General features: G+C 51.4%; 1 long non-coding RNA gene across 1 annotated transcript; it reads left to right on the forward strand.

The window, feature by feature from the left end:
* The first annotated feature begins 10,001 nt into the window (after positions 1 to 10,001).
* LOC129603290 (uncharacterized) lies at positions 10,002 to 12,202 on the forward strand. The gene is made up of 2 exons (XR_008693050.1): positions 10,002 to 10,969; positions 11,764 to 12,202. It is a non-coding gene; the product is annotated as an uncharacterized LOC129603290 (long non-coding RNA).
* Positions 12,203 to 12,579: the final 377 nt, after the last annotated feature.

The raw sequence follows: 12,579 nt of genomic DNA on the forward strand, positions 1-12,579 counted from the left end.
GAGAAACGCGGGGCAGAACCAGGACGTGGAGGTGTCACAACCCTCCTCCCCCCAGAGCCGGCGGATCCAGCTGCTCCGGCGCCGGTGACAGGTAAACCCAGAGGAGGGGTCTCGTCGTCACGCACTCGGCCACGGCATCATTTAGGCAGCAAAACAAACACGTCTCGCTTTAGTGCCCAAACAGAGACGCTCCATTAAACTGAACCATCAATGAATTGTGATTAGATCGACAGCATTGTGGCGCAAACGAGTCGCCCCCAAACCTCCGGGTCGGCCTCCTAATAAATAAAGATGTTGACACACAGATTCCCCAGTCGCGGAGCAGGCGACTCATGTTGTGGGCGGACTGGATCTGGCCCCGCGTCCGCACCTGACGCCCTCCAATTACACGTGACAGATGCTCGGCGCGTGCGCCGGCACATTAATACTCAGAATCAAATCTCCATATCTGACACCGGGTCTCTGCGCGGCCCCCGCCCCCCAGACGTCCCCTTTGTTCTCCGGGTGTATGTGACCAGATGTGGCCCTACTACAAATTTAATAAGGACGCGGCCACGTGAGTGTGTGTTTGCTGCACATCAAGACCAGGCTTTAGAAGTGGGCGTGTGTGTGTGTGAGGTGAAACCACACCGGTGTCCGTGCGAGTGTGTGTCAGGCGCGTCTGGACGCTTCCACGCTCCTATAAGCTGCCTTATTAGCAGGCTCCATGTGTCAGCGGTTAATCCCCCGGTCTCCCCCGGGACGTCCCCTCCATCCTCCCGTCCTCCCGTCACCCCCTCATCACCACCTCCACAGATGGGGCCTTTTATTTCCCCACAGAATACTCATAATGGCCATTGAAGGATTCCAAAGGGGCCGGCGCGCCCCCTTAACACCAGCACCGGGGTTTAATAGTATAATGATGCAAGTGGTGGCAGAGGGAGGATCCTACAAGCAAACACACAACAGCCAGTGCAAACAGACCTTCTGTGGGATGTTTAAGTGCTTCCTTTTGAATTCATGGAGAGCCTCAGTGTTCCTTATGAAGCCAAAACATGATTGTTTTGAGATAAAACTATAAAAAACCCCTCAGCTCCGCTCATCTGCACAGAAGCAGCCAGAAACGTGCTACGACAGCTTCTAATTATAGGCAGAGCTTATTGAACGCCGCAGAGGCAGGAGGAGAGAAGAAGTGGGAGAAAGGACGGACGTCCCGCTGTCAAATGGACTGATGGACAGACGTCCTGAGACGACTCGCAGCTCCAGAACGTTCCACACCTGAGCTGCTTCAGACAAACAGAACTCAGAGGAAATGAGCCACGTTGACTTTCCTCTTCCTCAAATGATGAGTCTGACTTAAATGGATGCAAAAGCTGCGTTGCCAGTGGAAATAGAGGCCGTAATAGGCTGGAGCGGCCTGAGGACCTCTCCTGCTGCCGATTCCAGGTCTCAGGCTCCCTCCCACTCGCTGCAGCATTACAGGCGCCGACAGCGGATCCTGATCTGACTGTTAAAGCTTCAGATTGCGACGCGGCTGCTCTCGTCTCGTTCAACCTCGCGGGTTTGAATGACAAGCCCAAATGGAACAGATGAGTTGAAGCAGAGGTTTTCAGGGATGGGAGGGATTTCTGTCGGCCCCACTTTACAGCAGTGCTGTGTGTCACACTGGGTTTAAAGCCTTAAGGAATTACATTTTCATTTCAGCTTCTTTTCAGACTTAGAAACCAGAACGCTGCTCTCCCTCCATCACACGCCTTCTGTTTGCGCGGGGTCCTTGCGTTTTCTGTCTCCTCCGTCTTTTCCTTTCATAAATGTGCTCTCCACCAGCAGCCCTGAAACCTATTACATCCCTCCGCTCCCCTGAACAATGAGGCTGCTTCTATGACCGCGTCACCAGCAGGACCGGTGCCCTGAGGTCGCCGTGTCACGGGCCTCGAGGAGCATCCTCCCGTCCTCCAGGGCTCCAGTGGAAGAGAGTGGGACATTTGTTTGGATGAATATTGCATCTCCTCCTCCGGTCCAGTGTTGAATTATTGAACAGAATGCACTCTGGGAAACAGTCATTGTGAGGTGTGTTGTAGAAAGCGCAGATTCTGCCCGTTTGGGTGTGTTTTGTCCCGTCGGTGTGAAACGAGCGCTGCGCGAGCTGCAGAGATGGAGCGCGTGGAGGAATTCCTCCCTGCTGGCTCACGCGCAGGCCGACTCGTCTGTCTGCAGAAGCAACAGATGGCCGTGGTCTTGGGTTGCTAGGAAACTGGTAATCAAATACTTTAATTCAGATTGATTTGGGAATCTGAGCTTTATTAAAAGCAGGGTGAAGTCTTTTGTTATTCAGATCACAAGATGTCTGAATTCTCCTTATTTCTAGCTGGTAAATATTGAAACGCCCTCAGACTTGGACGTACACTGAATGTGTTGTTGTCTGTCAACAAATCGTGGGAAACGTGATAGAAGCAGCATCAGAGCGGCCGCGTCTGCGTCGGAGGTCAGCAGCGACGACAGGGCTGAGGTTCGGAGCGCGTGGCTGTGGTGGACTTTCATTTTCACTCAGTCTTGGGAAAAAATGCAAGATTCAACAGCTAAGAACGTGTGAAAGGTTTGGTTCAGATGTTTGAAAGCGACACTGTGTAAAAATACAAACTACTTTCATCTTTTCCTGATAAAGAGCTGATTTCATTAATTATGAAACGGGCTCTTGTGCAGTTTGATACACAGGAGTTTTGCTGCTGCAGCTTTATTTGGTCTGGTTTTATTAACAGCTTGTATTAGTTTATGTTTGTAAAAATTGATAAAAATAATAATAATTTAAATTAAAAACCTCACACTGAAAGCGATGACTGCTGCAGTTTGAGATTGAGACTGAACACAATCACAGCTATTCAGGAATGTTTCCTGACATCTGTCTTTCAGTAGTCAGGTTTGTGGACGCCTTGAGGCTGATGCTTTATGCTAAAGCTGTAGGCTAACTGCTACCTGCTAACCGCTAACCGCTAAGCCATGTCACTGACGTTAGCGGGACGCGGGGCCTCCAGATGTTGAGCGCTCGGCACCAGAGGCTCCGTCGCCGATTCGTCCAGAAGCAGTGAACGCTGCGGTGCTGCAGTTAGTGGGACAGATCCGGGCTGATATAACATTTCCCTCGGGGCTTCATAAATAGATACAAACAGGAGACAGGCGAAGCTGGAGGAAAAGCAGAGCCGCTGATTGTTGTTGTTGTTGATGCTGATTGTGGAAAAAGCCTCGTTTGATGTCTTACTTTCTCTTTCATCTATAAATAAACTTCGGATGGTGTTTCCGTAATCTTCTGTTCCGCAGTCCGTGTTCACGTCTGAGACACGGACTGCGTCAAACTGTCGCATGTGAAGAAAGTCTCATTTCCCTTCCTCCCGCGTTCACCCTGACACCTGAACGCGTCATGTCCACTCATCCACCAACAGTGTCCTCTGGAGAAAACCGCCGTCAGCCTCCTCATTAAGCAGGAAGTCAGTTTATTTCCCCTGGAAAGCGTTTGCAGGAGCACAAAGGTCAGGTTCCTCAAAACCAGAGTCCGCGTCCGGACTGGGAAACGGAGGCTGTGCTGCTGTCACCGCTGGCGTCACTGACCTTCGTGTTCGTGGCGTTCAGGGTGACGCGGATGAACCTGTTCATGCTGCGTTCTAGCGTCGGACGGAGAAAAGAGCAGCGCGGTTGAAGGATAAGACACACGTACTCCACCCTGAGAGAAATCAGACGCGCCACATTACAAATCAGAGCGAGTGGAGCATATCAGAGATCTGGTTTTCTCAGATAAAATAAAATTGAAGTAATACTTCACTTTAATCATCCCTAACACCCTCGTCTGGAGAACGTGCTCCGTGGAGACGGAGCCGAGGAGATTCGATTTTTAAAAATGTCTTCTCTCCTAAGAAACCAAGTGAAAAAGTTTTGTCTCATTATTATTTCACTCTCATCAGAAACCATTAGACGCCGTCGAACCCACGCAGCGGCGCATCATCAACCTGCTGACACCTCATCTGCATCAGACGCTGGAAGAAGCCGACCTGCGTCTCTTAAACAGAGGACGGCGCCTCTTCAAGCTAAAGGGCCTTCAGACACGATGCTCGTCTCCAGGCCCATTAGGAAGCACAGACACAGCAGGAGGCTCGCGCTGCTGCCAGGGCCTCCAGGCCGCGGGTCCAAAGCTGCATGAGGGTGGAGGATGCAGGGGAACAGGACCTCAGACGGACCGGCCCGGTTCACAGGACGCCCGAGGAGGACCTTCAACAGGAAACGGAGGCAGTCGGAGCTACAGTTGCCTTCACGCATCAGGTGGGCTCTGAGTTGCTAATTAGGCACAAGAGCTCGTTATCACGCGGGACGTCTGCTGGAGACGTGTCGGCCCGAGTCGGGATGAGCCACGTCAGACGCCGCCCTCGGCGCCAGCCGTAACCGCGTCTCAGGAGCTTCCTCCGCGCTAATTATCTGCCGAGCGCCGCCACAAAGCGACGTTCTTTCCCAAATGATCGTTTTGTTCAGCCGAGAAGAAATGACGGAGACGTGTGGTAAATTGGGTTTTGCTTCTGTTATCCAATAGGTGGAGAAAACACATCGTTAGACGTGAGCCTGAAGAAGCAGCACAAGTCAGAGGAGGAAGCCACCGTAGAAGAAGCTCGTCAAGTTAAAGCCACGCTCACTTTCCAGGACTCATCAACCTGAGCAGAGCCTGTAAATAATGGGTCTGTGCTACAAACGTGATGACGGCTTCAGAGACGTGGCCACAGCTCATCCCAGCGCCGGCGGCGGCTTTAAAGCCCGTGTGACTGGGCCGACGCAGCACCGCACGCGCTTCCACAGCGTTTGTAACCTCATCTATGGGTGACTAACACCATGCGACGTGCTGTCACACCCTGCTCATTTAGACACGCAGCTGTTTCATCTGCCCATCTGCTCGGCCCGGCGCCGCCGCCGGAGCTGTTCTGGTGGATGCGGGTCCACGTCTGGATGCGCTGCTGCAAACACAAAGGGCTCCTTTTGTTTTTAAAGCACTGAAGTGGGAGGAGGCGCGAGGGGGGGGGTACTCGCTGCAATATTGGTTTCAAGGGCCACTGGGAATTGAACTCGCGTCAGGTCAAAGGCACATGTTTTATTACTTTATCCTGTGTTTCACATGACACAACGCGGCCCCACACTTAAACAGGCACGTTAGAAACAACAGAACTGATCACAGAGTCACACTCACAAATTCATGGTTTAATCAGTGATGCAGACATAAAATATCTATTAGGATTCAGTTATTCCGGACTAATAAGGATTCAGACGTAATAATTCAGGCTTGTATCTACAACATTTATACACTGCAGCTTCACTTCAGTCCGAGCACATGTCAATAGGTATGAATCAATGCATCATTGTATGCAGCCAGCAGGAGTCCAAATAACAACAGATGGCAGACATGTGCACCTCTTGAAAGCCGGATGGCCGGTGTGAACAGCGTGAGCCCGGCCGGCATTGATTCACTTCTACATTAGTCATATCAGTGAACTGGAAGGACGGCGAGGAGGCTGAAAACAATGTTTTCCTTTCAGCGCGATCAATAAGAACAGCTGACCGCGCTGAGCTCACAGGAACGGCCGGGATGGGATTCGAAGAAGACTGAAGAGCAGCCGAAGGCCTCGGGTGAAGCCAGCGCTGACGTTGAGGTGCGAAGCATCAGCGCTGTCTCTGCTGGACCACCGTCCGTCACGTCACCAGGGCTTCTGATTAATTGCATCGTTATCATCAAGTCAGAGCAGGGAGACGGCGAGTGGACGGGATAACAAGGTCTGCGCTGGCGAGAGGCGCGGCGGCGGCGGCGGTGAGAAAAGTCGTTATCGGCCGCACCATTTAAATTGTGTCTGTTTTAAATGGCTTCCTCCGCGGAGCAGCGGCGCTGCAGAGTTCACGCGGCCGCTTCCCGCCGTGCGTCTGTGCTGCAGTATATTTAGAACCTGACGCCTTTTTCTGTTCCCGCGTCTTCCAGCATCTCCCTCCGTCAGCGCGTCGTCCACGTGTGGGCGTCGTGAGTCCCTGCGCGTTATTAGCAGGAATCCAAGGGAGCGGGTCGATGGAGCCCCTGCCCACCAGCGTGCCCCTGAGGTCCTAAACGCCGGCTCCCCCGTCCACAGTAATCAGCGGGATGGCATCTCAGCGCATCCGTAATCACGCCGGGGCGGTTCTGGGAACCCAAGCACGCAGCCGCTGAACCGCTGACCTCACAGGCTGCCAGCCGCTTTCATCTCCAGCAACAGTTTGTACCGCGTCTCCCCCAAAAGTCTCATTTAGAGCACATCGCTCAGCGCAGCGCCGCAGAAACCCCTGGATTTCAAAGCGCCGGCTCCGACGCGGATCCTCACCTAAAGCTCACCTTCAGTATTAAAACTAAACCTGAGCTCCAATTAAACTTTTTCATCATGCGCTCCTTCGGGTACAATGACGTTACTCTTGCCAGACGGGGGAAACTTCCCCCCGATAGACGTCACTGTCATGATGAAACCACTCACGGCTAAGGAGCCTTCAGGCAACACAGACAGGGAACAAACCATACGCACTTAATACATCAGAGGTTTGAACCATCAGTCAAGCTGCTTTCAGAGCGAACGGTGAGAGACCCGCAGCCGTAGGAGCGCGTGTAAATACGCTGCGATCGGGAGGTTTCGCTCCTCGGGTAAAAACAAACATGTCACGCTTTAAACTCCACAGAGCCGCTTCATCTGCGACGTGTTGGAGGAATAATTACTGCGAAACCAAGGCGACTGCGACCAATAACAGCGCCGAGCTCCTGATGTATGCAAAACAGAAAGATAGAAGATAATAAAAGATTAATGAGTAAATCTCTGCCCATGAATATTTGAGGAGGGGAAGTCTGGTTAATACATGATCGCCGGCGAACGGCTTCCTGCACATGCCACCGCCCTGCGCGCGCTGCGCCACCAATGCTTATTAGATTTTGTGGCGGATGGCATTTTCATTGCCCTACTCTCCAATGAGTCTCTTTCATAAATCATTTATATCACTTTATATTTGGGTTTTATTCCGAGACACAATACATATATGGAGTGGGACCCGTCCGGAGGCCCAGACGATGATAAATGCTGCGTCCTGCTGGTATTTCTGCCTCAGACGTGTGTAATCGACAAACATGTGATTAATAAAAACCTGTCGCAGCCACACAGGGGTTTCACTGACAATAGTCTCAATTAAAGAAACATCCTCTCTCTCATTTGCCCATTTGCATCCCAGATGACTTCCACACAATTGATTCCCGGGCTCAGAGGGCCACACTTGACACAGCGTGGCTCCGCAGCTACGAGCGCTAACCGCCTTCCTGACTGACACCCCGGGTGGGATCAATGGATTAGCCTACGTGAGACGGCTGTTGTTGGGGGCCGTGGACGTGCCTGCACATGCTAAGAGCGGGATTAGCGAGCAGAAGGTCCGACGGGCCCGGCTCGCGAGCCGAGACGCCGACAAACGGGGGGCGGCGCCGGCCGAGCGCACCTGCGGCCCCGGCTCAATCACGCTAAGTCAACACGGGAAGTCACCCTGTCAATCAGGCAGGCCAACATCTGCCAACATCTGCATACACCCGCTCTGTTTGCCCACTTTAACCCTTCCACACACGCCTCCGTTTCTGGAGCGAGTGCCTGCGTGACGCTGACACCAGGGTGATGGAGGATCTGCTGTTTTCCTCAGAGCCGTCTCTCTGCAGCCTGAGACTTTGAGCGATGTGACTGATGAGGGACACGCGTTTTTCATTCCTCTATCAAATCCCTCACTTTGTTTATGTGATTACCAGATGACGTACGCAGACATTTGATCCAGACCGATGGTTAGACGGCTCCGACAAAGCCTTGGGAAGGTGTTTCACCATGAAGGATATTTATAGCACAGGAGAGAACTGCGTTCACGTTGCCTGAGCGAGGGAAACCCGGGCTGTGAACATGATGAATGGCTTTAATGAACGCGATGCATAAATGCAACACCGAAGGGAACGCTGGGTAAAATAGCAGCATTCAAAACCTGATCCTCCGCCGACGTGTGAGCAGGAGCTTCTGCTTCATGTCTGATTTTCTACGGACACACGTGAGTCGTCCCTCCACATGCAAACAGTCTGATTTCTGTGATCACAGCTGCTGGGAAAGCACCGGCGACAGCAGATGCGAGCGTCGCAGAGCCCCCCCCCCCCCTCGTCTTTGCATGTCATCAAAGCGGTGGTCGGGACTTCCGATTCCCCCGTCTCTGTAGCAGAGGATGAATAATGCAGCAGTGCGGGGTTGCCTGCCTGACAGAATGACTTGATAAAAACAGCTGAGGGGACGCGCTTACACTGAAGAAGAGCTGCAGAAGCTAAATATATGCACCGGCTCCTTCCCTTTAGAAAGGCAGCAAAGACGAAGCATTAAACAGCATCTGGAACAACATGGGGGAGCTGCGTTAGCGTCCGCGTTAGCGCCGGCAGCCTGCTGTCGAGCTCGGCGCCCGGTACACGGCAGCAGTAACGTGCAGCGCCACAGGCAGGTGTGCTGCTCTGCATTCTGCTGCTGCTCAGGTCTCAGAGGCTTCCAGCACAAAACGCTGCAAGCAAACCGCAAGTGAGATTATTCAAATCTTTGTATTTGCATTTAAGACCTAGAACATATTCAGGTCTGTTCCATTTGCTGGGTTTGTTGGACTGGGGGTGAGTAACAGTGAATCACACCTTTCTGCCGTCGCACCTGAAGTGAACGGGTCTGAGGTGTAAAACAGGGGCTTTCATCACTGATGAAGGACCACTTCAGATCCGACGATGCCACAACTCACTGCTAATCACGTCTTCAGAGTGGAGAGCAGGTGGAACGTGCACACGCCTCTGGATAGCGGCGCACGTTTGTCGTGCACGGGTCGGATGTGCTGAAAGGTCACCATCACAAATCCCCACTTCGCTGAGCCTCCGACTGAAACACCTTCAGCGGACTTTGATTTAAATCCTGAAACACTTGATGAAACGAGTACAAAGGTGACCAGCAGCACAGCACTAGGCCGCTCCGCTCCACTTATAAATAGCAGCAATAACAACTTGGCACCAACGCCGCTATGATCAGAGGAAACAAAGTCGTTAAAATAAACTTCTCACGTTGCCACGGTAACGCTATTATTGGGTTATAAATCCGTTTTTAAATAAGCTGTTTGCTTCTCGCTTAGAACGACGGTCGTGTTTCCATCAGGATGAATGAGACGTGCTCACGTTTTCCTCTCAGCTGAAATCCCTCTGTGGGGAAATAATTAGTGTAAAAATCAACCTGCAGATTACTTTGGGGGCGCGTTCAAGTCTCACATGCGTTTCCGTTAGAATTACGCCCCAGCACACGCACCTCATGTTCATTCGTCTCTGTGTACGGTCCAGGTTAGAAGCAGGTCGGTTCCAGAGCAACAGAGGCATAATAACCACACGCTGTGAGGATTCTGTGTAATTATAGGAGGGGAGAAAATGGCCACGTGTGCAGCCGGAGACGCCGGTGACCAACAACAAGAAAGAAGAAGAAGATGCCAAAAGCATGATGTGGCGGCACCCAGAGGATGCGATGGGCTGTGATGGGCTGTGATGGGCTGTGGTCGTCTGTGATGGGCTGTGATGGGCTGTGATGGGCTGTGGTTGTCTGTGATGGGCTGTGATGGGCTGTGGTCGGCTGTTATGGGCTGTGATGGGCTGTGATGGCCTGTGATGGGCTGTGAGGGGCTGTGTAAGGGGCTGTGATGTGCTGTGATGGGCTGTGATGGCCTGTGATGGGCTGTGAGGGGCTGTAAGGGGCTGTGATGTGCTGTGATGGGCTGTGATAGCCTGTGAGGGGCTGTGATGAGATGTGAGGGGTCATGATGGGCTCTGATGGGCTGTGATGGGCTGTGGTGGGATGTGATGGGTTTTGATGGGCTGTGATGGGCTTTTATGTGCTGTGATGGGCTTTTATAGGCTGTGATGGGCTGTGGTGGGATGTGATGGGCTGTGGTGGGATGTGGTCGGCTGTTATGGGCTGTGATGGGCTGTGATGGCCTGTGAGGGGCTGTGATGAGATGTGAGGGGTCATGATGGGCTCTGATGGGCTGTGATGGGCTGTGGTGGGATGTGATGGGTTTTGATGGGCTGTGATGGGCTTTTATGTGCTGTGATGGGCTTTTATAGGCTGTGATGGGCTGGGGGGCTGGGTCGTCTGGCTGGCTTCCACTGGTTGCATAATCTCTGCTTCTCACCATCACAGACTGCGCTCCATTAGCAGAGTCACACTTGCTGCGCATTAATTCAATATTTGATGCTATTGTAGTCCTGGGTGCCGTCAAAAGGCCCTCGAGTCAAATGTGTTCCGGCTCGTCGGCCTCGTTCGCTGCGAGCTGAACTCACAACACAGAGGCCGTGGATGTCACGCAAACCCCATGACGCGCGGAGGCCTCCTGCCGGCGTCTACGCCATGATTCACACGTTAACCCTCGGCAGCAGGAAATCCCTCCGCGTCCCCTCCACCGCAGACCATCCATCACTGCAGCGCCTTTTCCTTCACTGCGAACGCTCAATTATTCAGCGCCGCCGACCGACCGAACGTCTGCATCCTCGGCCCGTGTACGTGCGTAAGCAGGCGCCTCACGATGCAGCGTGCATGAAAGGAACGCGAGGGTAAACAAGGCTGCGTTTCCATTCTTAGCCGCGCGTTCGCTGTGAAAGATTCATTCCGCGTCTAAGAAATGGACTTGGGCCTGAAGAGGCCCCGGTGCCGTGGAACACGTCTGCAGAATCACGCCTTCTATTACAGCACATTTTCCTTTCACCGTGAACTCGATTCTTCCTCAGGATTTCAAACAACCAAGAGGAACACCGGAATATAAAGCAGCACAAAGCACCAGGAGCTGGCAGCAGTTAAAAGGCCCGACAGGAGAGGATCTGACCAGGAGGTTGCTGGTGTGAATCCCTGAGCTGGTTCCTAAAGTATAAAAGAACTCTGAGCTGGTGAGTGCCTTTAGGAAAGTGAATGAAGGAGCCTGTGTCATATGATGATACAACCATCCTCAGCCACTGCTGTTCTTCAAATATTAAAGCTACATGTTTTCACATGGATGGAAATGACTGCTGTGAGCATTTAAACACCGTCTACATGCGTATATAAAGTATCATGAAGTATTAAATAGTTCGTTAAGAGAGGAGATGAGACAGTGACGTTCAGTGCTTGTTTTACGTCAGCTCATATCTGAACGATAGTTTCAAATTCCTCCACATGATTCCAGATGTTTCCGTGACAGGAATGGGACCAAAGTGCAGCTTGTGTTAAATTTAAAGGAAGTCGGAGACGTCGCTGAGTTGAAGGGATGCGTGAAGCCTCCTGCCGCCGGCCTTTGTGCCTCGTCAGCGCGGAGACGCTGCTACAGCGAAAAGACTCAGATCCACGTGTGTCTTTACACTTTGTGAGTCTTACTGTAAAAATGTGCTGTAAAAAAGATCCAGACCGTCTTCGCCTTCACATTCAGCTGTGATCTCAGCCAGGAGACCGGCTGCTGTTCTGAAAGCACACCCTTAGTCATGGATTTCAAACAAATTCCTCATCTATTATTTAGCCCCGGTGCTATTTATGGGCCAAATGTCTGCTTTTAAATATGCATGGGGTGTTTATAAAGGATGCGATGTCTCCTCGGCGCTGAGCGGCAGTGGGCCACAACTGGCAAGAAAACACAAATAGTACAAGACAAGAGTGAGGTCTGTGTGTCAGGGTCTGGGATTATTTTATATTATACTTGTCTGACCCGCAGCAAACTCAGCATGAAGATGGAGCCGGTCGGGTCCTGAGACGTTAGCGACACAGACATCTGGAGCCAAGGATCAGCGGAATGATGGCAGCTTGAAAGAAAATCCCATCTTCATGAATTAATATTAGATCGACTTGAACGCATCAACGTGCTTTACATTTCCACAACATAGTTTATTGTGATTACAAACATATCTTCTCTTTATCTTCTCTCTTTCATTTCACTGCTAGCAAACACAACTGATTAAACCAATAGCTTCGCCGTCGTCAGTCCCAGATGACGAGTGATGTTAATCTCATTTTCACTCGCGGGGAGAAAGAAAACACAAGATCTTAGTTGAAATGATTGTCTCAGCATAGAGCTTCTAAACGCTGAGAGATGTTTGAAATCTCACAATGCTGTAAAGGACAAATGTGGAACATAAAGGCGGCTTATGAAGTTGTGAGGAGTGGCTCTTGCTTGGTTTTATTTCCTCCATAACTAGAAAACCTGTTGTGCTTGTTTATGAGCGTTTCTGTCTTTCGCAAAAACACAATTTCCCCTGGTGACTGTGTTCTTGGCTTATTTTTAATAAAGCATGGAGAATTATCTGCCTGACAAAAAGTTACTGAATGTTCAAGCAGCAGCCACAGCAGAAGATTGGTATGAATGTGAAAATGGGCTGAGGCCACGTTTAAATATGTAACAATATCACAAAGAGGCGAAGGAGACGAACAACGCTGTTAATGTTATAGTAGTGATCTGTTCCAAGCATGACGCTGAAATCTCCCACAGTACTTTAAGGCAACTCCTCACTGCGACACTTTAAATCCACTGTGT

Source organism: Betta splendens, chromosome 17 (genome assembly GCF_900634795.4).
Source record: "Betta splendens chromosome 17, fBetSpl5.4, whole genome shotgun sequence".
In the NCBI taxonomy this organism is placed as follows: Eukaryota; Metazoa; Chordata; class Actinopteri; order Anabantiformes; family Osphronemidae; genus Betta; species Betta splendens.